This window comes from Pongo abelii, chromosome 1, assembly GCF_028885655.2.
Source record: "Pongo abelii isolate AG06213 chromosome 1, NHGRI_mPonAbe1-v2.0_pri, whole genome shotgun sequence".
Classification (NCBI taxonomy): domain Eukaryota; kingdom Metazoa; phylum Chordata; class Mammalia; order Primates; family Hominidae; genus Pongo; species Pongo abelii.
In genome coordinates this window covers 20,984,362-21,010,835 of record NC_071985.2, presented here as the reverse complement: position 1 = coordinate 21,010,835, position 26,474 = coordinate 20,984,362, and the positions used below count along the sequence as shown (strand labels likewise).

Here is a 26,474-nt window from a genome sequence, read left to right as displayed (position 1 = left end):
GCGGCTTGAAGGAGAGCAAGGACGAGATGGATGGAGAGATAGAAACCGAGGGAGGGAGAGAGACAGCGATCGAGAGAGACAGGGGAGGGGGAGAGGGAAGGAGACAGACAGAGAGGCTGAGAAAGAGACAGGGACAGAGAAAGAGAGAGAGACAGAGAGACAGAGGGAAGACGACAGAAGTAGCGCGAGGTCCAGGGGGAAACCTAGAAGAGAGAGGCGGAGGGAGCTAGAGAGCGAGAGCGATAGAGCCTTCGAGAGGAAGCGCCCGGCTCCGGTAGGCAGCGCCCTTTTGAGCAGGCCGGGATAGGGTGGAGGGGGCTTGGGCTGCGCCAGAACACGGGGGCCAGGCGGTCCCTGTGAGAGGACCAACGGAGCGCTGAGACGGGCTTTTACTTGGCTGAATTGCTTGCTTTGGAGGTGGGTTTCGTAGGTTCCTTCCTTTCTTGGCACCACCCTGTGCTCTGGGTGCCTTGCGGCGGGCCCCGTGATTTGCAGAGTGCGCCCGCCCGCCCGTTTGGCGGGAGCCGTGGCACCGGGCGGGGCCGGAGGCCTGGGTCTCTGGCGTGTCCTCGGGACTGGTGTTGACACGAAGTGGGGGGCCGTTGGGAATCCGGGTGCACAGGGACAGTTTTCCTGGTGGCTGGCGAAGCAATGTCCTTCCCCCGGGTGAAGCAGCCCGTGCGTTCCGGAGCCGAGGTCTGGGCTGGCGCCTGTGGCACCCGCTGCCCCTGCCCGCCCCTTCCCCCGGTTTGGAAGGTTGCGACGACGGCGCGCCGCCTGGTGGGTGAATTGAATGGCCTGGGCGTTCCGGGAGCGGGAAGGCACCGCGAACGGCAGGGGACCCGCGCCTGCGGCTCTGGGGTCCGGCCCCCTGCCCTCCCAGGCTGGAGCCGGGCTCCTGGCGGGGCGGCGGCGAGGCGGAAGCGGTGGGATGCTGCTGCCCGGCGTGCAGTAGGGGCGGACCCCCAGGAGGAGGTCCCCGGCTGGGCTGCGGCGGAGGTGTAGGTGGGCGATAAAGGGGGAGCAGAGCGAGGGGAGGTTGGGGAGCATGGCGACTGTAGGGGGAAGGGAGGCAGCGGGGAAGCCAAAAAAGCCTGCAGCAGGCCGGGCGGGCGCGGTGGCTCCCGCCTGTAATCCCAGCACTGTGGGTGGGAGGCCGAGGCGGGTGGATCACCAGGTGAGGAGGTGGAGACCATCCCGGCTAACAGGGTGAAACCCCGTCTCTACGCAAAATAGAAAAAAAGTCAGCCGGGCGTGGTGGCGGGCGCCTGCAGTCCCAGCTACTCGGGAGGCTGGGGCCGGAGAAGGGCGTGAACCCGGGAGGCGGAGCTTGCAGTGAGCCGAGATGGCGCCGCTGCACTCCAGCCTGGGCGACAGAGCGAGACTCCGTCTGGAAGAAGAGGAAAGAAAAAGCAAAAAGCCAAAGAAAAAGCCTACAGCACCCGGTATTCCCAGGCGGTCTCCCATCCAAGTACTAACCAGGCCCGACCCTGCTTAGCTTCCGAGATCAGACGAGATCGGGCGCGTTCAGGGTGGTATGGCCGTAGACGCCGAGACAGGCGCCTGGCTGCCCCAAGAGCCCGGCCCAGCCATGCCCGCCGGATTGCAGCCGTCACCGCCAGCCCGGGGCCGCGGGGCTCGGATCGGGGACCCCCGAGCCGCTCGCCCGCGGCCTTCTCCCGGCTCCCCAGCTCCCGAGCTTCCACCACATGGGGCCCGCTCGGAACAGGGAGTGCTCCGAGGCGTCAGGGCCCAGGGCCCACGATCCCGGGACCCCCTCCTGGTCCTCCGCCCTGCCGCGGAGGTGGCGTTTTGGGTCCCTCGCCGCTCAGGCTCTCCCGCGAGGCCCCCTCTTGCCCCACCCACCCGGAGCCGTCAGGGCTGGCCAAGGGCGACCAGCCGGCCGGGCCGCGCGGGGCCTTTCTCTCCCAACGCCCCCAGCACGGTCGCGTGTCCCGACCAAGGCCCGTCCGGCCGGTGGGCAAGAGGGCGCGGGGGCGGGTAGCGGGTCGGGGGGGTGGCCCCGCTTTGCCCCGGGCTGCCACTAGAGGCGGCGGCCTGATCCCGGGTGAGAGGGGCTGAGAGAAACCCAGACACACCCCGCCACCACCAGGAGCAAATCCACTCCCCCACACACAGACACACCCGGGCGCGCTCGCACGCGCGGGCGCTCGCTCGCACACGCACGCACGCACGCACGCGCGAACACGCACACACACACACACACACACACACAGACTCACCCACTCAGACGCACACACACACACACAGACACACACACACGTACACACACACACGCGGCTTGAAGGAGAGCAAGGACGAGATGGATGGAGAGATAGAAACCGAGGGAGGGAGAGAGACAGCGATCGAGAGAGACAGGGGAGGGGGAGAGGGAAGGAGAGAGACAGAGAGGCTGAGAAAGAGACAGGGACAGAGAAAGAGAGAGAGACAGAGAGACAGAGGGAAGACGGCAGAAGTAGCGCGAGGTCCAGGGGGAAACCTAGAAGAGAGTGGCGGAGGGAGCTAGAGAGCGAGAGCGATAGAGCCTTCGAGAGGAAGCGCCCGGCTCCGGTAGGCAGCGCCCTTTTGAGCAGGCCGGGATAGGGTGGAGGGGGCTTGGGCTGCGCCAGAACACGGGGGCCAGGCGGTCCCTGTGAGAGGACCAACGGAGCGCTGAGACGGGCTTTTACTTGGCTGAATTGCTTGCTTTGGAGGTGGGTTTCGTAGGTTCCTTCCTTTCTTGGCACCACCCTGTGCTCTGGGTGCCTGGCGGCGGGCCCCGGGATTTGCAGAGTGCGCCCGCCCGCCCGTTTGGCGGGAGCCGTGGCACCGGGCGGGGCCGGAGGCCTGGGTCTCTGGCGTGTCCTCGGGACTGGTGTTGACACGAAGTGGGGGGCCGTTGGGAATCCGGGTGCACAGGGACAGTTTTCCTGGTGGCTGGCGAAGCAATGTCCTTCCCCCGGGTGAAGCAGCCCGTGCGTTCCGGAGCCGAGGTCTGGGCTGGCGCCTGTGGCACCCGCTGACCCTGCCCGCCCCTTCCCCCGGTTTGGAAGGTTGCGACGACGGCGCGCCGCCCGGTGGGTGAATTGAATGGCCTGGGCGTTCCGGGAGCGGGAAGGCACCGCGAACGGCAGGGGACCCGCGCCTGCGGCTCTGGGGTCCGGCCCCCTGCCCTCCCAGGCTGGAGCCGGGCTCCTGGCGGGGCGGCGGCGAGGCGGAAGCGGTGGGATGCTGCTGCCCGGCGTGCAGTAGGGGCGGACCCCCAGGAGGAGGTCCCCGGCTGGGCTGCGGCGGAGGTGTAGGTGGGCGATAAAGGGGGAGCAGAGCGAGGGGAGGTTGGGGAGCATGGCGACTGTAGGGGGAAGGGAGGCAGCGGGGAAGCCAAAAAAGCCTGCAGCAGGCCGGGCGGGCGCGGTGGCTCCCGCCTGTAATCCCAGCACTGTGGGTGGGAGGCCGAGGCGGGTGGATCACCAGGTGAGGAGGTGGAGACCATCCCGGCTAACAGGGTGAAACCCCGTCTCTACGCAAAATAGAAAAAAAATCAGCCGGGCGTGGTGGCGGGCGCCTGCAGTCCCAGCTACTCGGGAGGCTGGGGCCGGAGAAGGGCGTGAACCCGGGAGGCGGAGCTTGCAGTGAGCCGAGATGGCGCCGCTGCACTCCAGCCTGGGCGACAGAGCGAGACTCCGTCTGGAAGAAGAGGAAAGAAAAAGCAAAAAGCCAAAGAAAAAGCCTACAGCACCCGGTATTCCCAGGCGGTCTCCCATCCAAGTACTAACCAGGCCCGACCCTGCTTAGCTTCCGAGATCAGACGAGATCGGGCGCATTCAGGTTGCTATGGCCGTAGACGCGGAGACAGGCGCCTGGCTGCCCCAAGAGCCCGGCCCAGCCATGCCCGCCGGATTGCAGCCGTCACCGCCAGCCCGGGGCCGCGGGGCTCGGATCGGGGACCCCCGAGCCCCTCGCCCGGGGCCTTCCCCCGGCTCCCCAGCTCCCGAGCTTCCACCACATGGGGCCCGCTAGGAACAGGGAGTGCTCCGAGGCGTCAGGGCCCAGGGCCCACGATCCCGGGACCCCCTCCTGGTCCTCCGCCCTGCCGCGGAGGTGGCGTTTTGCGTCCCTCGCCGCTCAGGCGCTCCCGCGAGGCCCCCTCTTGCCCCACCCACCCGGAGCCGTCAGGGCTGGCCAAGGGCGACCAGCCGGCCGGGCCGCGCGGGGCCTTTCTCTCCCAACGCCCCCAGCACGGTCGCGTGTCCCGACCAAGGCCCGTCCGGCCGGTGGGCAAGAGGGCGCGGGGGCGGGTAGCGTGTCGGGGGGGTGGCCCCGCTTTGCCCCGGGCTGCCACTAGAGGCGGCGGCCTGATCCCGGGTGAGAGGGGCTGAGAGAAACCCAGACACACCCCGCCACCACCAGGAGCAAATCCACTCCCCCACACACAGACACACCCGGGTGCGCTCGCACGCGCGGGCGCTCGCTCGCACACGCACGCACGCACGCGCGCGCGAACACGCACACACACACACACACACACACAGACTCACCCACTCAGACGCACACACACACACAGACACACACACACGTACACACACACACGCGGCTTGAAGGAGAGCAAGGACGAGATGGATGGAGAGATAGAAACCGAGGGAGGGAGAGAGACAGCGATCGAGAGAGACAGGGGAGGGGGAGAGGGAAGGAGACAGACAGAGAGGCTGAGAAAGAGACAGGGACAGAGAAAGAGAGAGAGACAGAGAGACAGAGGGAAGACGACAGAAGTAGCGCGAGGTCCAGGGGGAAACCTAGAAGAGAGAGGCGGAGGGAGCTAGAGAGCGAGAGCGATAGAGCCTTCGAGAGGAAGCGCCCGTCTCCGGTAGGCAGCGCCCTTTTGAGCAGGCCGGGATAGGGTGGAGGGGGCTTGGGCTGCGCCAGAACACGGGGGCCAGGCGGTCCCTGTGAGAGGACCAACGGAGCGCTGAGACGGGCTTTTACTTGGCTGAATTGCTTGCTTTGGAGGTGGGTTTCGTAGGTTCCTTCCTTTCTTGGCACCACCCTGTGCTCTGGGTGCCTGGCGGCGGGCCCCGGGATTTGCAGAGTGCGCCCGCCCGCCCGTTTGGCGGGAGCCGTGGCACCGGGCGGGGCCGGAGGCCTGGGTCTCTGGCGTGTCCTCGGGACTGGTGTTGACACGAAGTGGGGGGCCGTTGGGAATCCGGGTGCACAGGGACTGTTTTCCTGGTGGCTGGCGAAGCAATGTCCTTCCCCCGGGTGAAGCAGCCCGTGCGTTCCGGAGCCGAGGTCTGGGCTGGCGCCTGTGGCACCCGCTGCCCCTGCCCGCCCCTTCGCCCGGTTTGGAAGGTTGCGACGACGGCGCGCCGCCCGGTGGGTGAATTGAATGGCCTGGGCGTTCCGGGAGCGGGAAGGCACCGCGAACGGCAGGGGACCCGCGCCTGCGGCTCTGGGGTCCGGCCCCCTGCTCTCCCAGGCTGGAGCCGGGCTCCTGGCGGGGCGGCGGCGAGGCGGAAGCGGTGGGATGCTGCTGCCCGGCGTGCAGTAGGGGCGGACCCCCAGGAGGAGGTCTCCGGCTGGGCTGCGGCGGAGGTGTAGGTGGGCGATAAAGGGGGAGCAGAGCGAGGGGAGGTTGGGGAGCATGGTGACCGTAGGGGGAAGGGAGGCAGCGGGGAAGCCAAAAAAGCCTGCAGCAGGCCGGGCGGGCGCGGTGGCTCCCGCCTGTAATCCCAGCACTGTGGGTGGGAGGCCGAGGCGGGTGGATCACCAGGTGAGGAGGTAGAGACCATCCCGGCTAACAGGGTGAAACCCCGTCTCTACCCAAAATAGAAAAAAAATCAGCCGGGCGTGGTGGCGGGCGCCTGCAGTCCCAGCTACTCGGGAGGCTGGGGCCGGAGAAGGGCGTGAACCCGGGAGGCGGAGCTTGCAGTGAGCCGAGATGGCGCCGCTGCACTCCAGCCTGGGCGACAGAGCGAGACTCCGTCTGGAAGAAGAGGAAAGAAAAAGCAAAAAGCCAAAGAAAAAGCCTACAGCACCCGGTATTCCCAGGCGGTCTCCCATCCAAGTACTAACCAGGCCCGACCCTGCTTAGCTTCCGAGATCAGACGAGATCGGGCGCGTTCAGGGTGGTATGGCCGTAGACGCCGAGACAGGCGCCTGGCTGCCCCAAGAGCCCGGCCCAGCCATGCCCGCCGGATTGCAGCCGTCACCGCCAGCCCGGGGCCGCGGGGCTCGGATCGGGGACCCCCGAGCCGCTCGCCCGCGGCCTTCCCCCGGCTCCCCAGCTCCCGAGCTTCCACCACATGGGGCCCGCTCGGAACAGGGAGTGCTCCGAGGCGTCAGGGCCCAGGGCCCACGATCCCGGGACCCCCTCCTGGTCCTCCGCCCTGCCGCGGAGGTGGCGTTTTGCGTCCCTCGCCGCTCAGGCGCTCCCGCGAGGCCCCCTCTTGCCCCACCCACCCGGAGCCGTCAGGGCTGGCCAAGGGCGACCAGCCGGCCGGGCCGCGCGGGGCCTTTCTCTCCCAACGCCCCCAGCACGGTCGCGTGTCCCGACCAAGGCCGGTCCGGCCGGTGGGCAAGAGGGCGCGGGGGCGGGTAGCGGGTCGGGGGGGTGGCCCCGCTTTGCCCCGGGCTGCCACTAGAGGCGGCGGCCTGATCCCGGGTGAGAGGGGCTGAGAGAAACCCAGACACACCCCGCCACCACCAGGAGCAAATCCACTCCCCCACACACAGACACACCCGGGCGCGCTCACACGCGCCGGCGCTCGCTCGCACACGCACGCACGCGCGCACACACACACACACACACAGACTCACCCACTCAGACACACACACACACACACACACACACACAGACTCACCCACTGAGACACACACACACACACACACAGACACACACACGTACACACACACACGCGGCTTGAAGGAGAGCAAGGACGAGATGGATGGAGAGATAGAAACCGAGGGAGGGAGAGAGACAGCGATCGAGAGAGACAGGGGAGGGGGAGAGGGAAGGAGACAGACAGAGAGGCTGAGAAAGAGACAGGGACAGAGAAAGAGAGAGAGACAGAGAGACAGAGGGAAGACGGCAGAAGTAGCGCGAGGTCCAGGGGGAAACCTAGAAGAGAGTGGCGGAGGGAGCTAGAGAGCGAGAGCGATAGAGCCTTCGAGAGGAAGCGCCCGGCTCCGGTAGGCAGCGCCCTTTTGAGCAGGCCGGGATAGGGTGGAGGGGGCTTGGGCTGCGCCAGAACACGGGGGCCAGGCGGTCCCTGTGAGAGGACCAACGGAGCGCTGAGACGGGCTTTTACTTGGCTGAATTGCTTGCTTTGGAGGTGGGTTTCGTAGGTTCCTTCCTTTCTTGGCACCACCCTGTGCTCTGGGTGCCTGGTGGCGGGCCCCGGGATTTGCAGAGTGCGCCCGCCCGCCCGTTTGGCGGGAGCCGTGGCACCGGGCGGGGCCGGAGGCCTGGGTCTCTGGCGTGTCCTCGGGACTGGTGTTGACACGAAGTGGGGGGCCGTTGGGAATCCGGGTGCACAGGGACTGTTTTCCTGGTGGCTGGCGAAGCAATGTCCTTCCCCCGGGTGAAGCAGCCCGTGCGTTCCGGAGCCGAGGTCTGGGCTGGCGCCTGTGGCACCCGCTGCCCCTGCCCGCCTCTCCCCCGGTTTGGAAGGTTGCGACGACGGCGCGCCGCCCGGTGGGTGAATTGAATGGCCTGGGCGTTCCGGGAGCGGGAAGGCACCGCGAACGGCAGGGGACCCGCGCCTGCGGCTCTGGGGTCCGGCCCCCTGCCCTCCCAGGCTGGAGCCGGGCTCCTGGCGGGGCGGCGGCGAGGCGGAAGCGGTGGGATGCTGCTGCCCGGCGTGCAGTAGGGGCGGACCCCCAGGAGGAGGTCTCCGGCTGGGCTGCGGCGGAGGTGTAGGTGGGCGATAAAGGGGGAGCAGAGCGAGGGGAGGTTGGGGAGCATGGCGACTGTAGGGGGAAGGGAGGCAGCGGGGAAGCCAAAAAAGCCTGCAGCAGGCCGGGTGGGCGCGGTGGCTCCCGCCTGTAATCCCAGCACTGTGGGTGGGAGGCCGAGGCGGGTGGATCACCAGGTGAGGAGGTGGAGACCATCCCGGCTAACAGGGTGAAACCCCGTCTCTACGCAAAATAGAAAAAAAATCAGCCGGGCGTGGTGGCGGGCGCCTGCAGTCCCAGCTACTCGGGAGGCTGGGGCCGGAGAAGGGCGTGAACCCGGGAGGCGGAGCTTGCAGTGAGCCGAGATGGCGCCGCTGCACTCCAGCCTGGGCGACAGAGCGAGACTCCGTCTGGAAGAAGAGGAAAGAAAAAGCAAAAAGCCAAAGAAAAAGCCTACAGCACCCGGTATTCCCAGGCGGTCTCCCATCCAAGTACTAACCAGGCCCGACCCTGCTTAGCTTCCGAGATCAGACGAGATCGGGCGCGTTCAGGGTGGTATGGCCGTAGACGCCGAGACAGGCGCCTGGCTGCCCCAAGAGCCCGGCCCAGCCATGCCCGCCGGATTGCAGCCGTCACCGCCAGCCCGGGGCCGCGGGGCTCGGATCGGGGACCCCCGAGCCGCTCGCCCGCGGCCTTCCCCCGGCTCCCCAGCTCCCGAGCTTCCACCACATGGGGCCCGCTCGGAACAGGGAGTGCTCCGAGGCGTCAGGGCCCAGGGCCCACGATCCCGGGACCCCCTCCTGGTCCTCCGCCCTGCCGCGGAGGTGGCGTTTTGCGTCCGTCGCCGCTCAGGCGCTCCCGCGAGGCCCCCTCTTGCCCCACCCACCCGGAGCCGTCAGGGCTGGCCAAGGGCGACCAGCCGGCCGGGCCGCGCGGGGCCTTTCTCTCCCAACGCCCCCAGCACGGTCGCGTGTCCCGACCAAGGCCGGTCCGGCCGGTGGGCAAGAGGGCGCGGGGGCGGGTAGCGGGTCGGGGGGGTGGCCCCGCTTTGCCCCGGGCTGCCACTAGAGGCGGCGGCCTGATCCCGGGTGAGAGGGGCTGAGAGAAACCCAGACACACCCCGCCACCACCAGGAGCAAATCCACTCCCCCACACACAGACACACCCGGGCGCGCTCGCACGCGCCGGCGCTCGCTCGCACACGCACGCACGCGCGCACACACACACACACACACAGACTCACCCACTCAGACACACACACACACACACACACACACAGACTCACCCACTGAGACACACACACACACACACACACAGACACACACACGTACACACACACACGCGGCTTGAAGGAGAGCAAGGACGAGATGGATGGAGAGATAGAAACCGAGGGAGGGAGAGAGACAGCGATCGAGAGAGACAGGGGAGGGGGAGAGGGAAGGAGACAGACAGAGAGGCTGAGAAAGAGACAGGGACAGAGAAAGAGAGAGAGACAGAGAGACAGAGGGAAGACGACAGAAGTAGCGCGAGGTCCAGGGGGAAACCTAGAAGAGAGAGGCGGAGGGAGCTAGAGAGCGAGAGCGATAGAGCCTTCGAGAGGAAGCGCCCGTCTCCGGCAGGCAGCGCCCTTTTGAGCAGGCCGGGATAGGGTGGAGGGGGCTTGGGCTGCGCCAGAACACGGGGGCCAGGCGGTCCCTGTGAGAGGACCAACGGAGCGCTGAGACGGGCTTTTACTTGGCTGAATTGCTTGCTTTGGAGGTGGGTTTCGTAGGTTCCTTCCTTTCTTGGCACCACCCTGTGCTCTGGGTGCCTTGCGGCGGGCCCCGGGATTTGCAGAGTGCGCCCGCCCGCCCGTTTGGCGGGAGCCGTGGCACCGGGCGGGGCCGGAGGCCTGGGTCTCTGGTGTGTCCTCGGGACTGGTGTTGACACGAAGTGGGGGGCCGTTGGGAATCCGGGTGCACAGGGACTGTTTTCCTGGTGGCTGGCGAAGCAATGTCCTTCCCCCGGGTGAAGCAGCCCGTGCGTTCCGGAGCCGAGGTCTGGGCTGGCGCCTGTGGCACCCGCTGCCCCTGCCCGCCCCTTCCCCCGGTTTGGAAGGTTGCGACGACGGCGCGCCGCCCGGTGGGTGAATTGAATGGCCTGGGCGTTCCGGGAGCGGGAAGGCACCGCGAACGGCAGGGGACCCGCGCCTGCGGCTCTGGGGTCCGGCCCCCTGCCCTCCCAGGCTGGAGCCGGGCTCCTGGCGGGGCGGCGGCGAGGCGGAAGCGGTGGGATGCTGCTGCCCGGCGTGCAGTAGGGGCGGACCCCCAGGAGGAGGTCTCCGGCTGGGCTGCGGCGGAGGTGTAGGTGGGCGATAAAGGGGGAGCAGAGCGAGGGGAGGTTGGGGAGCATGGCGACTGTAGGGGGAAGGGAGGCAGCGGGGAAGCCAAAAAAGCCTGCAGCAGGCCGGGCGGGCGCGGTGGCTCCCGCCTGTAATCCCAGCACTGTGGGTGGGAGGCCGAGGCGGGTGGATCACCAGGTGAGGAGGTGGAGACCATCCCGGCTAACAGGGTGAAACCCCGTCTCTACGCAAAATAGAAAAAAAATCAGCCGGGCGTGGTGGCGGGCGCCTGCAGTCCCAGCTACTCGGGAGGCTGGGGCCGGAGAAGGGCGTGAACCCGGGAGGCGGAGCTTGCAGTGAGCCGAGATGGCGCCGCTGCACTCCAGCCTGGGCGACAGAGCGAGACTCCGTCTGGAAGAAGAGGAAAGAAAAAGCAAAAAGCCAAAGAAAAAGCCTACAGCACCCGGTATTCCCAGGCGGTCTCCCATCCAAGTACTAACCAGGCCCGACCCTGCTTAGCTTCCGAGATCAGACGAGATCGGGCGCGTTCAGGGTGGTATGGCCGTAGACGCCGAGACAGGCGCCTGGCTGCCCCAAGAGCCCGGCCCAGCCATGCCCGCCGGATTGCAGCCGTCACCGCCAGCCCGGGGCCGCGGGGCTCGGATCGGGGACCCCCGAGCCCCTCGCCCGGGGCCTTCCCCCGGCTCCCCAGCTCCCGAGCTTCCACCACATGGGGCCCGCTCGGAACAGGGAGTGCTCCGAGGCGTCAGGGCCCAGGGCCCACGATCCCGGGACCCCCTCCTGGTCCTCCGCCCTGCCGCGGAGGTGGCGTTTTGCGTCCCTCGCCGCTCAGGCGCTCCCGCGAGGCCCCCTCTTGCCCCACCCACCCGGAGCCGTCAGGGCTGGCCAAGGGCGACCAGCCGGCCGGGCCGCGCGGGGCCTTTCTCTCCCAACGCCCCCAGCACGGTCGCGTGTCCCGACCAAGGCCGGTCCGGCCGGTGGGCAAGAGGGCGCGGGGGCGGGTAGCGGGTCGGGGGGGTGGCCCCGCTTTGCCCCGGGCTGCCACTAGAGGCGGCGGCCTGATCCCGGGTGAGAGGGGCTGAGAGAAACCCAGACACACCCCGCCACCACCAGGAGCAAATCCACTCCCCCACACACAGACACACCCGGGCGCGCTCGCACGCGCCGGCGCTCGCTCGCACACGCACGCACGCGCGCACACACACACACACACACAGACTCACCCACTCAGACACACACACACACACACACAGACTCACCCACTGAGACACACACACACACACACACACAGACACACACACGTACACACACACACGCGGCTTGAAGGAGAGCAAGGACGAGATGGATGGAGAGATAGAAACCGAGGGAGGGAGAGAGACAGCGATCGAGAGAGACAGGGGAGGGGGAGAGGGAAGGAGACAGACAGAGAGGCTGAGAAAGAGACAGGGACAGAGAAAGAGAGAGAGACAGAGAGACAGAGGGAAGACGACAGAAGTAGCGCGAGGTCCAGGGGGAAACCTAGAAGAGAGAGGCGGAGGGAGCTAGAGAGCGAGAGCGATAGAGCCTTCGAGAGGAAGCGCCCGTCTCCGGTAGGCAGCGCCCTTTTGAGCAGGCCGGGATAGGGTGGAGGGGGCTTGGGCTGCGCCAGAACACGGGGGCCAGGCGGTCCCTGTGAGAGGACCAACGGAGCGCTGAGACGGGCTTTTACTTGGCTGAATTGCTTGCTTTGGAGGTGGGTTTCGTAGGTTCCTTCCTTTCTTGGCACCACCCTGTGCTCTGGGTGCCTTGCGGCGGGCCCCGGGATTTGCAGAGTGCGCCCGCCCGCCCGTTTGGCGGGAGCCGTGGCACCGGGCGGGGCCGGAGGCCTGGGTCTCTGGCGTGTCCTCGGGACTGGTGTTCACACGAAGTGGGGGGCCGTTGGGAATCCGGGTGCACAGGGACTGTTTTCCTGGTGGCTGGCGAAGCAATGTCCTTCCCCCGGGTGAAGCAGCCCGTGCGTTCCGGAGCCGAGGTCTGGGCTGGCGCCTGTGGCACCCGCTGCCCCTGCCCGCCCCTTCCACCGGTTTGGAAGGTTGCGACGATGGCGCGCCGCCCGGTGGGTGAATTGAATGGCCTGGGCGTTCCGGGAGCGGGAAGGCACCGCGAACGGCAGGGGACCCGCGCCTGCGGCTCTGGGGTCCGGCCCCCTGCCCTCCCAGGCTGGAGCCGGGCTCCTGGCGGGGCGGCGGCGAGGCGGAAGCGGTGGGATGCTGCTGCCCGGCGTGCAGTAGGGGCGGACCCCCAGGAGGAGGTCTCCGGCTGGGCTGCGGCGGAGGTGTAGGTGGGCGATAAAGGGGGAGCAGAGCGAGGGGAGGTTGGGGAGCATGGTGACCGTAGGGGGAAGGGAGGCAGCGGGGAAGCCAAAAAAGCCTGCAGCAGGCCGGGCGGGCGCGGTGGCTCCCGCCTGTAATCCCAGCACTGTGGGTGGGAGGCCGAGGCGGGTGGATCACCAGGTGAGGAGGTAGAGACCATCCCGGCTAACAGGGTGAAACCCCGTCTCTACCCAAAATAGAAAAAAAATCAGCCGGGCGTGGTGGCGGGCGCCTGCAGTCCCAGCTACTCGGGAGGCTGGGGCCGGAGAAGGGCGTGAACCCGGGAGGCGGAGCTTGCAGTGAGCCGAGATGGCGCCGCTGCACTCCAGCCTGGGCGACAGAGCGAGACTCCGTCTGGAAGAAGAGGAAAGAAAAAGCAAAAAGCCAAAGAAAAAGCCTACAGCACCCGGTATTCCCAGGCGGTCTCCCATCCAAGTACTAACCAGGCCCGACCCTGCTTAGCTTCCGAGATCAGACGAGATCGGGCGCGTTCAGGGTGGTATGGCCGTAGACGCCGAGACAGGCGCCTGGCTGCCCCAAGAGCCCGGCCCAGCCATGCCCGCCGGATTGCAGCCGTCACCGCCAGCCCGGGGCCGCGGGGCTCGGATCGGGGACCCACGAGCCGCTCGCCCGCGGCCTTCCCCCGGCTCCCCAGCTCCCGAGCTTCCACCACATGGGGCCCGCTCGGAACAGGGAGTGCTCCGAGGCGTCAGGGCCCAGGGCCCACGATCCCGGGACCCCCTCCTGGTCCTCCGCCCTGCCGCGGAGGTGGCGTTTTGCGTCCCTCGCCGCTCAGGCGCTCCCGCGAGGCCCCCTCTTGCCCCACCCACCCGGAGCCGTCAGGGCTGGCCAAGGGCGACCAGCCGGCCGGGCCGCGCGGGGCCTTTCTCTCCCAAAGCCCCCAGCACGGTCGCGTGTCCCGACCAAGGCCGGTCCGGCCGGTGGGCAAGAGGGCGCGGGGGCGGGTAGCGGGTCGGGGGGGTGGCCCCGCTTTGCCCCGGGCTGCCACTAGAGGCGGCGGCCTGATCCCGGGTGAGAGGGGCTGAGAGAAACCCAGACACACCCCGCCACCACCAGGAGCAAATCCACTCCCCCACACACAGACACACCCGGGCACGCTCGCACGCGCCGGCGCTCGCTCGCACACGCACGCACGCGCGCACACACACACACACACACAGACTCACCCACTCAGACACACACACACACACACACACACACAGACTCACCCACTGAGACACACACACACACACACACACAGACACACACACGTACACACACACACGCGGCTTGAAGGAGAGCAAGGACGAGATGGATGGAGAGATAGAAACCGAGGGAGGGAGAGAGACAGCGATCGAGAGAGACAGGGGAGGGGGAGAGGGAAGGAGACAGACAGAGAGGCTGAGAAAGAGACAGGGACAGAGAAAGAGAGAGAGACAGAGAGACAGAGGGAAGACGACAGAAGTAGCGCGAGGTCCAGGGGGAAACCTAGAAGAGAGAGGCGGAGGGAGCTAGAGAGCGAGAGCGATAGAGCCTTCGAGAGGAAGCGCCCGTCTCCGGCAGGCAGCGCCCTTTTGAGCAGGCCGGGATAGGGTGGAGGGGGCTTGGGCTGCGCCAGAACACGGGGGCCAGGCGGTCCCTGTGAGAGGACCAACGGAGCGCTGAGACGGGCTTTTACTTGGCTGAATTGCTTGCTTTGGAGGTGGGTTTCGTAGGTTCCTTCCTTTCTTGGCACCACCCTGTGCTCTGGGTGCCTTGCGGCGGGCCCCGGGATTTGCAGAGTGCGCCCGCCCGCCCGTTTGGCGGGAGCCGTGGCACCGGGCGGGGCCGGAGGCCTGGGTCTCTGGCGTGTCCTCGGGACTGGTGTTGACACGAAGTGGGGGGCCGTTGGGAATCCGGGTGCACAGGGACTGTTTTCCTGGTGGCTGGCGAAGCAATGTCCTTCCCCCGGGTGAAGCAGCCCGTGCGTTCCGGAGCCGAGGTCTGGGCTGGCGCCTGTGGCACCCGCTGCCCCTGCCCGCCCCTTCCCCCGGTTTGGAAGGTTGCGACGACGGCGCGCCGCCCGGTGGGTGAATTGAATGGCCTGGGCGTTCCGGGAGCGGGAAGGCACCGCGAACGGCAGGGGACCCGCGCCTGCGGCTCTGGGGTCCGGCCCCCTGCCCTCCCAGGCTGGAGCCGGGCTCCTGGCGGGGCGGCGGCGAGGCGGAAGCGGTGGGATGCTGCTGCCCGGCGTGCAGTAGGGGCGGACCCCCAGGAGGAGGTCTCCGGCTGGGCTGCGGCGGAGGTGTAGGTGGGCGATAAAGGGGGAGCAGAGCGAGGGGAGGTTGGGGAGCATGGTGACCGTAGGGGGAAGGGAGGCAGCGGGGAAGCCAAAAAAGCCTGCAGCAGGCCGGGCGGGCGCGGTGGCTCCCGCCTGTAATCCCAGCACTGTGGGTGGGAGGCCGAGGCGGGTGGATCACCAGGTGAGGAGGTAGAGACCATCCCGGCTAACAGGGTGAAACCCCGTCTCTACCCAAAATAGAAAAAAAATCAGCCGGGCGTGGTGGCGGGCGCCTGCAGTCCCAGCTACTCGGGAGGCTGGGGCCGGAGAAGGGCGTGAACCCGGGAGGCGGAGCTTGCAGTGAGCCGAGATGGCGCCGCTGCACTCCAGCCTGGGCGACAGAGCGAGACTCCGTCTGGAAGAAGAGGAAAGAAAAAGCAAAAAGCCAAAGAAAAAGCCTACAGCACCCGGTATTCCCAGGCGGTCTCCCATCCAAGTACTAACCAGGCCCGACCCTGCTTAGCTTCCGAGATCAGACGAGATCGGGCGCGTTCAGGGTGGTATGGCCGTAGACGCCGAGACAGGCGCCTGGCTGCCCCAAGAGCCCGGCCCAGCCATGCCCGCCGGATTGCAGCCGTCACCGCCAGCCCGGGGCCGCGGGGCTCGGATCGGGGACCCCCGAGCCGCTCGCCCGCGGCCTTCCCCCGGCTCCCCAGCTCCCGAGCTTCCACCACATGGGGCCCGCTCGGAACAGGGAGTGCTCCGAGGCGTCAGGGCCCAGGGCCCACGATCCCGGGACCCCCTCCTGGTCCTCCGCCCTGCCGCGGAGGTGGCGTTTTGGGTCCCTCGCCGCTCAGGCGCTCCCGCGAGGCCCCCTCTTGCCCCACCCACCCGGAGCCGTCAGGGCTGGCCAAGGGCGACCAGCCGGCCGGGCCGCGCGGGGCCTTTCTCTCCCAACGCCCCCAGCACGGTCGCGTGTCCCGACCAAGGCCCGTCCGGCCGGTGGGCAAGAGGGCGCGGGGGCGGGTAGCGGGTCGGGGGGGTGGCCCCGCTTTGCCCCGGGCTGCCACTAGAGGCGGCGGCCTGATCCCGGGTGAGAGGGGCTGAGAGAAACCCAGACACACCCCGCCACCACCAGGAGCAAATCCACTCCACCACACACAGACACACCCGGGCGCGCTCGCACGCGCGGGCGCTCGCTCGCACACGCACGCACGCACGCGCGCGCGAACACGCACACACACACACACACACACACACAGACTCACCCACTCAGACGCACACACACACACACAGACACACACACACGTACACACACACACGCGGCTTGAAGGAGAGCAAGGACGAGATGGATGGAGAGATAGAAACCGAGGGAGGGAGAGAGACAGCGATCGAGAGAGACAGGGGAGGGGGAGAGGGAAGGAGACAGACAGAGAGGCTGAGAAAGAGACAGGGACAGAGAAAGAGAGAGAGACAGAGAGACAGAGGGAAGACGGCAGAAGTAGCGCGAGGTCCAGGGGGAAACCTAGAAGAGAGTGGCGGAGGGAGCTAGAGAGCGAGAGCGATAGAGCCTTCGAGAGGAAGCGCCCGGCTCCGGTAGGCAGCGCCCTTTTGAGCAGGCCGGGATAGGGTGGAGGGGGCTTGGGCTGCGCCAGAACACGGGGGCCAGGCGGTCCCTGTGAGAGGACCAACGGAGCGCTGAGATGGGCTTTTACTTGGCTGAATTGCTTGCTTTGGAGGTGGGTTTCGTAGGTTCCTTCCTTTCTTGGCACCACCCTGTGCTCTGGGTGCCTGGCGGCGGGCCCCGGGATTTGCAGAGTGCGCCCGCCCGCCCGTTTGGCGGGAGCCGTGGCACCGGGCGGGGCCGGAGGCCTGGGTCTCTGGCGTGTCCTCGGGACTGGTGTTGACACGAAGTGGGGGGCCGTTGGGAATCCGGGTGCACAGGGACAGTTTTCCTGGTGGCTGGCGAAGCAATGTCCTTCCCCCGGGTGAAGCAGCCCGTGCGTTCCGGAGCCGAGGTCTGGGCTGGCGCCTGTGGCACCCGCTGACCCTGCCCGCCCCTTCCCCCGGTTTGGAAGGTTGCGACGACGGCGCGCCGCCCGGTGGGTGAATTGAATGGCCTGGGCGTTCCGGGAGCGGGAAGGCACCGCGAACGGCAGGGGACCCGCGCCTGCGGCTCTGGGGTCCGGCCCCCTGCCCTCCCAGGCTGGAGCCGGGCTCCTGGCGGGGCGGCGGCGAGGCGGAAGCGGTGGGATGCTGCTGCCCGGCGTGCAGTAGGGGCGGACCCCCAGGAGGAGGTCCCCGGCTGGGCTGCGGCGGAGGTGTAGGTGGGCGATAAAGGGGGAGCAGAGCGAGGGGATGTTGGGGAGCATGGCGACTGTAAGGGGAAGGGAGGCAGCGGGGAAGCCAAAAAAGCCTGCAGCAGGCCGGGCGGGCGGGGTGGCTCCCGCCTGTAATCCCAGCACTGTGGGTGGGAGGCCGAGGCGGGTGGATCACCAGGTGAGGAGGTGGAGACCATCCCGGCTAACAGGGTGAAACCCCGTCTCTACGCAAAATAGAAAAAAAATCAGCCGGGCGTGGTGGCGGGCGCCTGCAGTCCCAGCTACTCGGGAGGCTGGGGCCGGAGAAGGGCGTGAACCCGGGAGGCGGAGCTTGCAGTGAGCCGAGATGGCGCCGCTGCACTCCAGCCTGGGCGACAGAGCGAGACTCCGTCTGGAAGAAGAGGAAAGAAAAAGCAAAAAGCCAAAGAAAAAGCCTACAGCACCCGGTATTCCCAGGCGGTCTCCCATCCAAGTACTAACCAGGCCCGACCCTGCTTAGCTTCCGAGATCAGACGAGATCGGGCGCGTTCAGGGTGGTATGGCCGTAGACGCCGAGACAGGCGCCTGGCTGCCCCAAGAGCCCGGCCCAGCCATGCCCGCCGGATTGCAGCCGTCACCGCCAGCCCGGGGCCGCGGGGCTCGGATCGGGGACCCCCGAGCCCCTCGCCCGGGGCCTTCCCCCGGCTCCCCAGCTCCCGAGCTTCCACCACATGGGGCCCGCTCGGAACAGGGAGTGCTCCGAGGCGTCAGGGCCCAGGGCCCACGATCCCGGGACCCCCTCCTGGTCCTCCGCCCTGCCGCGGAGGTGGCGTTTTGCGTCCCTCGCCGCTCAGGCGCTCCCGCGAGGCCCCCTCTTGCCCCACCCACCCGGAGCCGTCAGGGCTGGCCAAGGGCGACCAGCCGGCCGGGCCGCGCGGGGCCTTTCTCTCCCAACGCCCCCAGCACGGTCGCGTGTCCCGACCAAGGCCGGTCCGGCCGGTGGGCAAGAGGGCGCGGGGGCGGGTAGCGGGTCGGGGGGGTGGCCCCGCTTTGCCCCGGGCTGCCACTAGAGGCGGCGGCCTGATCCCGGGTGAGAGGGGCTGAGAGAAACCCAGACACACCCCGCCACCACCAGGAGCAAATCCACTCCCCCACACACAGACACACCCGGGCGCGCTCGCACGCGCCGGCGCTCGCTCGCACACGCACGCACGCGCGCACACACACACACACACACAGACTCACCCACTCAGACACACACACACACACACACAGACTCACCCACTGAGACACACACACACACACACACACAGACACACACACGTACACACACACACGCGGCTTGAAGGAGAGCAAGGACGAGATGGATGGAGAGATAGAAACCGAGGGAGGGAGAGAGACAGCGATCGAGAGAGACAGGGGAGGGGGAGAGGGAAGGAGACAGACAGAGAGGCTGAGAAAGAGACAGGGACAGAGAAAGAGAGAGAGACAGAGAGACAGAGGGAAGACGACAGAAGTAGCGCGAGGTCCAGGGGGAAACCTAGAAGAGAGAGGCGGAGGGAGCTAGAGAGCGAGAGCGATAGAGCCTTCGAGAGGAAGCGCCCGTCTCCGGTAGGCAGCGCCCTTTTGAGCAGGCCGGGATAGGGTGGAGGGGGCTTGGGCTGCGCCAGAACACGGGGGCCAGGCGGTCCCTGTGAGAGGACCAACGGAGCGCTGAGACGGGCTTTTACTTGGCTGAATTGCTTGCTTTGGAGGTGGGTTTCGTAGGTTCCTTCCTTTCTTGGCACCACCCTGTGCTCTGGGTGCCTTGCGGCGGGCCCCGGGATTTGCAGAGTGCGCCCGCCCGCCCGTTTGGCGGGAGCCGTGGCACCGGGCGGGGCCGGAGGCCTGGGTCTCTGGCGTGTCCTCGGGACTGGTGTTGACACGAAGTGGGGGGCCGTTGGGAATCCGGGTGCACAGGGACTGTTTTCCTGGTGGCTGGCGAAGCAATGTCCTTCCCCCGGGTGAAGCAGCCCGTGCGTTCCGGAGCCGAGGTCTGGGCTGGCGCCTGTGGCACCCGCTGCCCCTGCCCGCCCCTTCCCCCGGTTTGGAAGGTTGCGACGACGGCGCGCCGCCCGGTGGGTGAATTGAATGGCCTGGGCGTTCCGGGAGCGGGAAGGCACCGCGAACGGCAGGGGACCCGCGCCTGGGGCTCTGGGGTCCGGCCCCCTGCCCTCCCAGGCTGGAGCCGGGCTCCTGGCGGGGCGGCGGCGAGGCGGAAGCGGTGGGATGCTGCTGCCCGGCGTGCAGTAGGGGCGGACCCCCAGGAGGAGGTCTCCGGCTGGGCTGCGGCGGAGGTGTAGGTGGGCGATAAAGGGGGAGCAGAGCGAGGGGAGGTTGGGGAGCATGGTGACCGTAGGGGGAAGGGAGGCAGCGGGGAAGCCAAAAAAGCCTGCAGCAGGCCGGGCGGGCGCGGTGGCTCCCGCCTGTAATCCCAGCACTGTGGGTGGGAGGCCGAGGCGGGTGGATCACCAGGTGAGGAGGTAGAGACCATCCCGGCTAACAGGGTGAAACCCCGTCTCTACCCAAAATAGAAAAAAAATCAGCCGGGCGTGGTGGCGGGCGCCTGCAGTCCCAGCTACTCGGGAGGCTGGGGCCGGAGAAGGGCGTGAACCCCGGAGGCGGAGCTTGCAGTGAGCCGAGATGGCGCCGCTGCACTCCAGCCTGGGCGACAGAGCGAGACTCCGTCTGGAAGAAGAGGAAAGAAAAAGCAAAAAGCCAAAGAAAAAGCCTACAGCACCCGGTATTCCCAGGCGGTCTCCCATCCAAGTACTAACCAGGCCCGACCCTGCTTAGCTTCCGAGATCAGACGAGATCGGGCGCGTTCAGGGTGGTATGGCCGTAGACGCCGAGACAGGCGCCTGGCTGCCCCAAGAGCCCGGCCCAGCCATGCCCGCCGGATTGCAGCCGTCACCGCCAGCCCGGGGCCGCGGGGCTCGGATCGGGGACCCCCGAGCCGCTCGCCCGCGGCCTTCCCCCGGCTCCCCAGCTCCCGAGCTTCCACCACATGGGGCCCGCTCGGAACAGGGAGTGCTCCGAGGCGTCAGGGCCCAGGGCCCACGATCCCGGGACCCCCTCCTGGTCCTCCGCCCTGCCGCGGAGGTGGCGTTTTGGGTCCCTCGCCGCTCAGGCGCTCCCGCGAGGCCCCCTCTTGCCCCACCCACCCGGAGCCGTCAGGGCTGGCCAAGGGCGACCAGCCGGCCGGGCCGCGCGGGGCCTTTCTCTCCCAACGCCCCCAGCACGGTCGCGTGTCCCGACCAAGGCCCGTCCGGCCGGTGGGCAAGAGGGCGCGGGGGCGGGTAGCGGGTCGGGGGGGTGGCCCCGCTTTGCCCCGGGCTGCCACTAGAGGCGGCGGCCTGATCCCGGGTGAGAGGGGCTGAGAGAAACCCAGACACACCCCGCCACCACCAGGAGCAAATCCACTCCCCCACACACAGACACACCCGGGCGCGCTCGCACGCGCGGGCGCTCGCTCGCACACGCACGCACGCACGCGCGCACGAACACGCACACACACACACACACACACACACAGACTCACCCACTCAGACGCACACACACACACACAGACACACACACACGTACACACACACACGCGGCTTGAAGGAGAGCAAGGACGAGATGGATGGAGAGATAGAAACCGAGGGAGGGAGAGAGACAGCGATCGAGAGAGACAGGGGAGGGGGAGAGGGAAGGAGACAGACAGAGAGGCTGAGAAAGAGACAGGGACAGAGAAAGAGAGAGAGACAGAGAGACAGAGGGAAGACGGCAGAAGTAGCGCGAGGTCCAGGGGGAAACCTAGAAGAGAGTGGCGGAGGGAGCTAGAGAGCGAGAGCGATAGAGCCTTCGAGAGGAAGCGCCCGGCTCCGGTAGGCAGCGCCCTTTTGAGCAGGCCGGGATAGGGTGGAGGGGGCTTGGGCTGCGCCAGAACACGGGGGCCAGGCGGTCCCTGTGAGAGGACCAACGGAGCGCTGAGACGGGCTTTTACTTGGCTGAATTGCTTGCTTTGGAGGTGGGTTTCGTAGGTTCCTTCCTTTCTTGGCACCACCCTGTGCTCTGGGTGCCTGGCGGCGGGCCCCGGGATTTGCAGAGTGCGCCCGCCCGCCCGTTTGGCGGGAGCCGTGGCACCGGGCGGGGCCGGAGGCCTGGGTCTCTGGCGTGTCCTCGGGACTGGTGTTGACACGAAGTGGGGGGCCGTTGGGAATCCGGGTGCACAGGGACAGTTTTCCTGGTGGCTGGCGAAGCAATGTCCTTCCCCCGGGTGAAGCAGCCCGTGCGTTCCGGAGCCGAGGTCTGGGCTGGCGCCTGTGGCACCCGCTGACCCTGCCCGCCCCTTCCCCCTGTTTGGAAGGTTGCGACGACGGCGCGCCGCCCGGTGGGTGAATTGAATGGCCTGGGCGTTCCGGGAGCGGGAAGGCACCGCGAACGGCAGGGGACCCGCGCCTGCGGCTCTGGGGTCCGGCCCCCTGCCCTCCCAGGCTGGAGCCGGGCTCCTGGCGGGGCGGCGGCGAGGCGGAAGCGGTGGGATGCTGCTGCCCGGCGTGCAGTAGGGGCGGACCCCCAGGAGGAGGTCCCCGGCTGGGCTGCGGCGGAGGTGTAGGTGGGCGATAAAGGGGGAGCAGAGCGAGGGGAGGTTGGGGAGCATGGCGACTGTAGGGGGAAGGGAGGCAGCGGGGAAGCCAAAAAAGCCTGCAGCAGGCCGGGCGGGCGCGGTGGCTCCCGCCTGTAATCCCAGCACTGTGGGTGGGAGGCCGAGGCGGGTGGATCACCAGGTGAGGAGGTGGAGACCATCCCGGCTAACAGGGTGAAACCCCGTCTCTACGCAAAATAGAAAAAAAATCAGCCGGGCGTGGTGGCGGGCGCCTGCAGTCCCAGCTACTCGGGAGGCTGGGGCCGGAGAAGGGCGTGAACCCGGGAGGCGGAACTTGCAGTGAGCCGAGATGGCGCCGCTGCACTCCAGCCTGGGCGACAGAGCGAGACTCCGTCTGGAAGAAGAGGAAAGAAAAAGCAAAAAGCCAAAGAAAAAGCCTACAGCACCCGGTATTCCCAGGCGGTCTCCCATCCAAGTACTAACCAGGCCCGACCCGGCTTAGCTTCCGAGATCAGACGAGATCGGGCGCGTTCAGGGTGGTATGGCCGTAGACGCCGAGACAGGCGCCTGGCTGCCCCAAGAGCCCGGCCCAGCCATGCCCGCCGGATTGCAGCCGTCACCGCCAGCCCGGGGCCGCGGGGCTCGGATCGGGGACCCCCGAGCCGCTCGCCCGCGGCCTTCCCCCGGCTCCCCAGCTCCCGAGCTTCCACCACATGGGGCCCGCTCGGAACAGGGAGTGCTCCGAGGCGTCAGGGCCCAGGGCCCACGATCCCGGGACCCCCTCCTGGTCCTCCGCCCTGCCGCGGAGGTGGCGTTTTGCGTCCGTCGCCGCTCAGGCGCTCCCGCGAGGCCCCCTCTTGCCCCACCCACCCGGAGCCGTCAGGGCTGGCCAAGGGCGACCAGCCGGCCGGGCCGCGCGGGGCCTTTCTCTCCCAACGCCCCCAGCACGGTCGCGTGTCCCGACCAAGGCCGGTCCGGCCGGTGGGCAAGAGGGCGCGGGGGCGGGTAGCGGGTCGGGGGGGTGGCCCCGCTTTGCCCCGGGCTGCCACTAGAGGCGGCGGCCTGATCCCGGGTGAGAGGGGCTGAGAGAAACCCAGACACACCCCGCCACCACCAGGAGCAAATCCACTCCCCCACACACAGACACACCCGGGCGCGCTCGCACGCGCCGGCGCTCGCTCGCACACGCACGCACGCGCGCACACACACACACACACACAGACTCACCCACTCAGACACACACACACACACACACAGACTCACCCACTGAGACACACACACACACACACACACAGACACACACACGTACACACACACACGCGGCTTGAAGGAGAGCAAGGACGAGATGGATGGAGAGATAGAAACCGAGGGAGGGAGAGAGACAGCGATCGAGAGAGACAGGGGAGGGGGAGAGGGAAGGAGACAGACAGAGAGGCTGAGAAAGAGACAGGGACAGAGAAAGAGAGAGAGACAGAGAGACAGAGGGAAGACGACAGAAGTAGCGCGAGGTCCAGGGGGAAACCTAGAAGAGAGAGGCGGAGGGAGCTAGAGAGCGAGAGCGATAGAGCCTTCGAGAGGAAGCGCCCGTCTCCGGTAGGCAGCGCCCTTTTGAGCAGGCCGGGATAGGGTGGAGGGGGCTTGGGCTGCGCCAGAACACGGGGGCCAGGCGGTCCCTGTGAGAGGACCAACGGAGCGCTGAGACGGGCTTTTACTTGGCTGAATTGCTTGCTTTGGAGGTGGGTTTCGTAGGTTCCTTCCTTTCTTGGCACCACCCTGTGCTCTGGGTGCCTTGCGGCGGGCCCCGGGATTTGCAGAGTGCGCCCGCCCGCCCGTTTGGCGGGAGCCGTGGCACCGGGCGGGGCCAGAGGCCTGGGTCTCTGGCGTGTCCTCGGGACTGGTGTTGACACGAAGTGGGGGGCCGTTGGGAATCCGGGTGCACAGGGACTGTTTTCCTGGTGGCTGGCGAAGCAATGTCCTTCCCCCGGGTGAAGCAGCCCGTGCGTTCCGGAGCCGAGGTCTGGGCTGGCGCCTGTGGCACCCGCTGCCCCTGCCCGCCCCTTCCCCCGGTTTGGAAGGTTGCGACGACGGCGCGCCGCCCGGTGGGTGAATTGAATGGCCTGGGCGTTCCGGGAGCGGGAAGGCACCGCGAATGGCAGGGGACCCGCGCCTGCGGCTCTGGGGTCCGGCCCCCTGCCCTCCCAGGCTGGAGCCGGGCTCCTGGCGGGGCGGCGGTGAGGCGGAAGCGGTGGGATGCTGCTGCCCGGCGTGCAGTAGGGGCGGACCCCCAGGAGGAGGTCTCCGGCTGGGCTGCGGCGGAGGTGTAGGTGGGCGATAAAGGGGGAGCAGAGCGAGGGGAGGTTGGGGAGCATGGTGACCGTAGGGGGAAGGGAGGCAGCGGGGAAGCCAAAAAAGCCTGCAGCAGGCCGGGCGGGCGCGGTGGCTCCCGCCTGTAATCCCAGCACTGTGGGTGGGAGGCCGAGGCGGGTGGATCACCAGGTGAGGAGGTAGAGACCATCCCGGCTAACAGGGTGAAACCCCGTCTCTACCCAAAATAGAAAAAAAATCAGCCGGGCGTGGTGGCGGGCGCCTGCAGTCCCAGCTACTCGGGAGGCTGGGGCCGGAGAAGGGCGTGAACCCGGGAGGCGGAGCTTGCAGTGAGCCGAGATGGCGCCGCTGCACTCCAGCCTGGGCGACAGAGCGAGACTCCGTCTGGAAGAAGAGGAAAGAAAAAGCAAAAAGCCAAAGAAAAAGCCTACAGCACCCGGTATTCCCAGGCGGTCTCCCATCCAAGTACTAACCAGGCCCGACCCTGCTTAGCTTCCGAGATCAGACGAGATCGGGCGCGTTCAGGGTGGTATGGCCGTAGACGCCGAGACAGGCGCCTGGCTGCCCCAAGAGCCCGGCCCAGCCATGCCCGCCGGATTGCAGCCGTCACCGCCAGCCCGGGGCCGCGGGGCTCGGATCGGGGACCCCCGAGCCGCTCGCCCGCGGCCTTCCCCCGGCTCCCCAGCTCCCGAGCTTCCACCACATGGGGCCCGCTCGGAACAGGGAGTGCTCCGAGGCGTCAGGGCCCAGGGCCCACGATCCCGGGACCCCCTCCTGGTCCTCCGCCCTGCCGCGGAGGTGGCGTTTTGGGTCCCTCGCCGCTCAGGCGCTCCCGCGAGGCCCCATCTTGCCCCACCCACCCGGAGCCGTCAGGGCTGGCCAAGGGCGACCAGCCGGCCGGGCCGCGCGGGGCCTTTCTCTCCCAACGCCCCCAGCACGGTCGCGTGTCCCGACGAAGGCCCGTCCGGCCGGTGGGCAAGAGGGCGCGGGGGCGGGTAGCGGGTCGGGGGGGTGGCCCCGCTTTGCCCCGGGCTGCCACTAGAGGCGGCGGCCTGATCCCGGGTGAGAGGGGCTGAGAGAAACCCAGACACACCCCGCCACCACCAGGAGCAAATCCACTCCCCCACACACAGACACACCCGGGCGCGCTCGCACGCGCGGGCGCTCGCTCGCACACGCACGCACGCACGCGCGCGCGAACACGCACACACACACACACACACACACACAGACTCACCCACTCAGACGCACACACACACACACAGACACACACACACGTACACACACACACGCGGCTTGAAGGAGAGCAAGGACGAGATGGATGGAGAGATAGAAACCGAGGGAGGGAGAGAGACAGCGATCGAGAGAGACAGGGGAGGGGGAGAGGGAAGGAGACAGACAGAGAGGCTGAGAAAGAGACAGGGACAGAGAAAGAGAGAGAGACAGAGAGACAGAGGGAAGACGGCAGAAGTAGCGCGAGGTCCAGGGGGAAACCTAGAAGAGAGTGGCGGAGGGAGCTAGAGAGCGAGAGCGATAGAGCCTTCGAGAGGAAGCGCCCGGCTCCGCTAGGCAGCGCCCTTTTGAGCAGGCCGGGATAGGGTGGAGGGGGCTTGGGCTGCGCCAGAACACGGGGGCCAGGCGGTCCCTGTGAGAGGACCAACGGAGCGCTGAGACGGGCTTTTACTTGGCTGAATTGCTTGCTTTGGAGGTGGGTTTCGTAGGTTCCTTCCTTTCTTGGCACCACCCTGTGCTCTGGGTGCCTGGCGGCGGGCCCCGGGATTTGCAGAGTGCGCCCGCCCGCCCGTTTGGCGGGAGCCGTGGCACCGGGCGGGGCCGGAGGCCTGGGTCTCTGGCGTGTCCTCGGGACTGGTGTTGACACGAAGTGGGGGGCCGTTGGGAATCCGGGTGCACAGGGACAGTTTTCCTGGTGGCTGGCGAAGCAATGTCCTTCCCCCGGGTGAAGCAGCCCGTGCGTTCCGGAGCCGAGGTCTGGGCTGGCGCCTGTGGCACCCGCTGCCCCTGCCCGCCCCTTCCCCCGGTTTGGAAGGTTGCGACGACGGCGCGCCGCCCGGTGGGTGAATTGAATGGCCTGGGCGTTCCGGGAGCGGGAAGGCACCGCGAACGGCAGGGGACCCGCGCCTGCGGCTCTGGGGTCCGGCCCCCTGCCCTCCCAGGCTGGAGCCGGGCTCCTGGCGGGGCGGCGGCGAGGCGGAAGCGGTGGGATGCTGCTGCCCGGCGTGCAGTAGGGGCGGACCCCCAGGAGGAGGTCTCCGGCTGGGCTGCGGCGGAGGTGTAGGTGGGCGATAAAGGGGGAGCAGAGCGAGGGGAGGTTGGGGAGCATGGTGACCGTAGGGGGAAGGGAGGCAGCGGGGAAGCC

General features: G+C 67.9%; 11 non-coding genes across 11 annotated transcripts; all 11 read right to left on the bottom strand.

The window, feature by feature from the left end:
• Positions 1 to 1,430: 1,430 nt before the first annotated feature.
• Positions 1,431 to 1,549, bottom strand: LOC129052596 (5S ribosomal RNA). The gene has a single exon (XR_008517671.1). It is a non-coding gene; the product is annotated as a 5S ribosomal RNA (ribosomal RNA).
• Positions 1,550 to 3,727: 2,178 nt separating this feature from the next.
• On the bottom strand, positions 3,728 to 3,846 carry LOC129052649 (5S ribosomal RNA). Its single transcript, XR_008517743.1, has one exon. It is a non-coding gene; the product is annotated as a 5S ribosomal RNA (ribosomal RNA).
• Positions 3,847 to 6,020: 2,174 nt separating this feature from the next.
• Positions 6,021 to 6,139, bottom strand: LOC129052592 (5S ribosomal RNA). The gene has a single exon (XR_008517667.1). It is a non-coding gene; the product is annotated as a 5S ribosomal RNA (ribosomal RNA).
• A 2,201-nt stretch (positions 6,140 to 8,340) lies between these two features.
• Positions 8,341 to 8,459, bottom strand: LOC129052591 (5S ribosomal RNA). The gene has a single exon (XR_008517661.1). It is a non-coding gene; the product is annotated as a 5S ribosomal RNA (ribosomal RNA).
• A 2,202-nt stretch (positions 8,460 to 10,661) lies between these two features.
• LOC129052590 (5S ribosomal RNA) lies at positions 10,662 to 10,780 on the bottom strand. The gene has a single exon (XR_008517660.1). It is a non-coding gene; the product is annotated as a 5S ribosomal RNA (ribosomal RNA).
• Positions 10,781 to 12,976: 2,196 nt separating this feature from the next.
• Positions 12,977 to 13,095, bottom strand: LOC129052588 (5S ribosomal RNA). Its single transcript, XR_008517659.1, has one exon. It is a non-coding gene; the product is annotated as a 5S ribosomal RNA (ribosomal RNA).
• Positions 13,096 to 15,297: 2,202 nt separating this feature from the next.
• On the bottom strand, positions 15,298 to 15,416 carry LOC129052585 (5S ribosomal RNA). The gene has a single exon (XR_008517654.1). It is a non-coding gene; the product is annotated as a 5S ribosomal RNA (ribosomal RNA).
• Positions 15,417 to 17,594: 2,178 nt separating this feature from the next.
• Positions 17,595 to 17,713, bottom strand: LOC129052581 (5S ribosomal RNA). Its single transcript, XR_008517648.1, has one exon. It is a non-coding gene; the product is annotated as a 5S ribosomal RNA (ribosomal RNA).
• A 2,196-nt stretch (positions 17,714 to 19,909) lies between these two features.
• On the bottom strand, positions 19,910 to 20,028 carry LOC129052577 (5S ribosomal RNA). Its single transcript, XR_008517641.1, has one exon. It is a non-coding gene; the product is annotated as a 5S ribosomal RNA (ribosomal RNA).
• Positions 20,029 to 22,206: 2,178 nt separating this feature from the next.
• Positions 22,207 to 22,325, bottom strand: LOC129052627 (5S ribosomal RNA). Its single transcript, XR_008517708.1, has one exon. It is a non-coding gene; the product is annotated as a 5S ribosomal RNA (ribosomal RNA).
• A 2,196-nt stretch (positions 22,326 to 24,521) lies between these two features.
• On the bottom strand, positions 24,522 to 24,640 carry LOC129052576 (5S ribosomal RNA). Its single transcript, XR_008517637.1, has one exon. It is a non-coding gene; the product is annotated as a 5S ribosomal RNA (ribosomal RNA).
• Positions 24,641 to 26,474: the final 1,834 nt, after the last annotated feature.